Genomic DNA, 4,809 nt, shown 5'->3' with positions numbered 1-4,809 from the left:
TTGTTAGATTTGTTTGTGTTTTATTACGTTTTTGTTTGTTCAGAAAAAAATAATATTTGACCACTGTGACCCGATGTATCAAATATGATACAAACCCAAAATATTTTTTGGGTGCAAGTTCAAATAATTGGAATTTTCTGTCAATTATTTAATTGTTTGGGCTTAACAAACTGATAGGTCAGATTTGACCTGATTTCAGAATGTTTTGTACACATGCAAATGGTAGTTCTAAATTCTTCCTGTATTGACACACTATGTTGTTAAAGCCCAGATACAAGCAGCTGAAATGAGCTTTCTCCGCAGGGTGGCAGAGCGCTCCCTTAGAGATAGGGTAAGGAGCTCTGTCACACGAGAGGAGCTCGAAGTAGAGCCGCTGCTCCTCCACATCGAGAGGAGTCAGCTGAGGTGGCTTGGGCATTTACATCGCATGCCCCCCTGACGCCTCCCTCGGGATGAGACCTAGGGGAAGACCTAGGACACGTCGCTCAGCTGGCCTGGGAGCGCCTTGGAGTCCCCCCAGAAGAGCTGGAGGAAGTGTCGAGGGAGAGGGAAGTCTGGGTGTCCCTGTTCAGACTGTTGCCCCCGCGACCCGGCCCCGGATAAGTGGTTGATGATGGATGGATGGATGGATGGATGTTGTTAAAGCCTAATGACATGGTGTTATTTTATAATGCGTTAGTACTTTCACATATTTACAAATCCATTGTACCACATGGTCATTTAAAAAAATATTTTTATGCTTTTAAAATCCAATATTTTTTGTTTCCAAAATGATGTTTTTTTTCTTTTCTACATTTGAAGCATTTTTGTGTGAGTTTGAATCCCTAAATTTTGATTTTTTTTTTTGTTTGAAAAAAAAAACATTGTGCACACTGAAAATTGATTGGCCTCCAATCACAGTTTTGGGACTGTGTATGTTGTAGAGTTCAGGGTGACCATGTAGGCAGGTAATTTCCCTAACACAGGAAAAAGCCTAAATAAGAAAGATGCCACCTGCACATCACATTAGCAAACATTTGTGCTGATTTGCAGCACATCCTGTGTTACAAATTTCCAACTCAATGAAGTCTACTGCAAAATTGATTAAACAATTGTTGTTTGAGTTGATCTGACAGTATTTTCCATAGCTCACCTTCATACTGAATGACTGCATATTCCTTTTACACCAGATATGTTTTAAAATTATTTTTATCTATTACAGCTATCACAATCAACTATAGTTGATTGCTAGGCTTTTATCACATTGACCTACAATAGAAATGTAAACACTGGCCAGGAATGGAGAGCTGAGGGATATTGAGTCAGATGATTAACACACTGCATCTTTAAATGTGAGTTCATAATAAAAAAGTTGGATTCCTTAAATTCATTCAAATGTGTTCCTCTACAGACTGAAAATATCAACCTTGTATGTCTTGTATGGTCAAATATCTCCTTTCCCCTGCTGTCTACTGCAGACTTAATGGTCCCTTTCTTACTCACTAATTTTACCCCCTTATGTTGGAAAGATAAGGTTTAAAAGGAAACTTTGACGCACTGACTCAATGTGTAAGTGATGAACGATTCAGCATAATGACAGACTGGGCTGCAAAACACAACTTCTGTAGACCTTTGTCTTCACTATAATCGGAGACTCAAGGGAAGTGGTGTGTTCTGTCGTCAAGGGATACACACACAACACAGCTGAATCTGACCACATGCACGTTAGGTTTTGAACACAACAGGATGTCGCAAGGTGGATGTGGATGACTGAGGTGCAAAGGTTCACACAAGTCCTGACAAAACATATTTTTCTCAGTACTCATTTTTTTCATCATTAAAATAATTTGTGGCTTTTTTTTTTGTCGCAGCAGAAATCCAAATCCCTCACACTCTACCGTCATCAAGACATCAGTCCCACATCCTCCTTTCACATCCTTCATTTGGCTGCTTCTTATTTATTCTGCACATATGTCTGTAGTGACAGGACAATGCAGAAGCAGAAGGACAAACAGAAGGACTATCATTATCTCTCTTGCTGCTGGTTGTTTACAACAAATGCAGAGATTCACGAGATTGATGCTGTCAGTGCACTGCTACATAGTTAGACACCAACCCTGTCTGTTTGTGTAAACATATGGAAAGAGTTTCTCTTGTTTACCACTCTTTTCCTTTCAGTATGTGAAGCGGCAGCACCTTCTTCACCACAACGGACCGATACAGCGACCGCATTACAGCGACTTACTGCCGGCAATGCGAACCAATCTCCTGCTCCGGTCGAATAGGGGCCGAACAGCCCTTAGGAGAGGGCCCCCGACCCCATAATCTCGGAGCACTCCCCACAGAATATCACGAGGGACATGGTCGAAAGCCACAAAACACATGTGGACCGGTTGGGCAAACTCCCATGAACCTTTGAGCACCCTGTGGAGGGTATAGAGCTGGTCCAGCGTTCCACAACCAGGACGAAAGCCAAATTGTTCCTCTTGAATCCGAGGTTCGACTATCGGCCGGATTTTCCTCTCCAGTACTCTGGAATAGACTTTTTCCAGGAGGCTGAGGATTGTGATCCCCGATAGTTGGAACACACCCTCCGGTCCCCCTTTTTGATAAGAGGGACCACCACCCCGGTCTGCCAGTCCAGAGGTACTGTCCCAGCGATGCTGCAGAGACATGTCAAGCAAGACAGCCCCACAACATCCAGCGACTTGAGGTACTCAGGGGGATCTCATCCAGCTTCTTGACTACCTCGGTGACCTCAGCGCTGGAGATGGGAGGATCAGCTGAGTCCTTAGCCTCAGCTTCCTCCGTGAAAGGTGTGTCAGTGAGATTGAGGAGATCCTCGAAGTATTCCTTCCACCTCCCGACATCATCCCCAGTTGAGGTCAACAGCTCCCCTCCCCCGCTGTAAACAGCGGTGGCAGGAAACTGCCTCCCACCACCGCGGGCTCTGTCCGCCACCGGGTTCGAGGATTGCCACCACAACAGGCACCGGAGACCTTAGGGTCGCAGCTTTGGACAACCGCGTTAACAGAAGTGGAGAACATGGTCCACTCAGACTCAATGTCTCCAGCCTCCCTTGGGACCTGGTCAAAGCTCTCCCGGAGGTGGGAGTTGAAGGCCACTCTTACCGGGGATTCTGCCAGACGTTCCCAACAGACCCTCACAATACGCTTGGGTCTGCTAGGCCTGTTGCAGACGCTCGCCTACGAGCCCCAACCCTGGATATATAAATATATATTATATATATGTAAATATAATTTATATAATATAAATATAATATGTTTTCCAGACTTCCACCCAGCTAGTTACATTAGTGGATTTCTCATTACTGCATTTTGGTATGTTTTTGTTTATTCAGGTAAAAAGAATCTTTGAGCATTGTGACCCAATGTATCAAATATGATAGAAATTGAAACTTATATATGGAAAATTATATTCGAATTTTTTTTGTTTGTTCAGAGGGACCAATAAAGGGTCCAAGTTCAAAGAATTAGAATTTTCTGTCAATTATTTAATGGTTTGGGCTTTACAGGGTTAAGTGAGTTCAAACTGCAGGTTTTTCACATTAGCAAAGACCATACACTGTTGGAAGACTGTGAATTCAGTCATCATCTTCTTCAGGGGTCACTGCACAGATCATCTGCCTCATCTGGTGTTGCAGCAACCATTCTTATGTCTTCCTTCAGTGAGTTTATGAATCTTCCCTGGTGTTTTCCTCTCCCCTCTTGCCTTTTATCCAACATATCCACTCTCTCCTCTTAACACATGTCTAAACTGTCAACACGATGCCTCTTAAGGATTACTTTCAGAGTAGTCAGCCTTATCTGAGTCTCTGATATGCTGGTTTCTAATTCTGTCCATCATGGTTAGTCCAAAGAAAAAATTTAAGATTTCTTTTTTATCTACCAACTCCAGCTCAGCCTTCTGTGATCCAGTTAGTGCCATTAATCACAAGAAGTCTCACCTTTTCTGTCTTAAAGTTTGCCTCAATTCTCACTGCTCCACTCTTCCCTTTGCATTAAAGCAGGTATTGTAAAAAACCCATTGACCTTTACAACCTCACAACTCCAGCTCTTCACTTCATTGCTTTCACTGACTTGCATCCTCCACTCGTCGCAAAAAACATTTTCATCTGTAAAAACATTTGTTAATTAAGACTTCAGTCTAACCTCTAACAACCTATGCCAATCAATCTATGTAGTTCAAGTCCTGCACCACCTTCAAGTATTTCTCTGTCATCCGGTTGAATAGGTCTTTCCTAGGCATTTAACCATATACTTGAAACCACTAGCACTAGACCAAGCAGTACTCTTTTAAACCTTCACATACTTATCTACCATTGACATTAAAAGTTAAATGGCATCTCACCAGTAATAGCAGTCTGGAAAGACTCTAGGTTTTGTTTTGCCATGTGTCTCCAATACCTAAGACAGCATGGTGTCCAGGCCAATTGTCTCTGTAGAGTAAATGACGGAGAAGAGAAAGACAGTCTGGTTTATCTGAGTGTATCAAGAGCTGACGATCACCCTGGTGGTGTGTTTTCAAAGGAGTCATTTACTTCATTAACCCAGCCACATCAATGAGGCCTCAGTAATCAACTTGTCACACGTTCCATTAACTTCTCATTCACTCACTCCCTGTAACATCACACACACACACACTTGTCACGGCCATACTGTAAATTGGCAGTGCGTTATCACCCTCAGCTCAATGTTCCTGGCGGCTTGTGCATGTCAGTGTATATCTCTCCATAGGCGAGGAACTGTTAAAACACACACACACACGCACGCACACACACACACACACACACACACACACACACTCTTT

The sequence above is a fragment of the Cynoglossus semilaevis genome, chromosome W (genome assembly GCF_000523025.1).
Source record: "Cynoglossus semilaevis isolate Cse_v1.0 chromosome W, Cse_v1.0, whole genome shotgun sequence".
NCBI lineage: Eukaryota > Metazoa > Chordata > Actinopteri > Pleuronectiformes > Cynoglossidae > Cynoglossus > Cynoglossus semilaevis.
Note: the sequence above shows the minus strand (reverse complement) of the source record.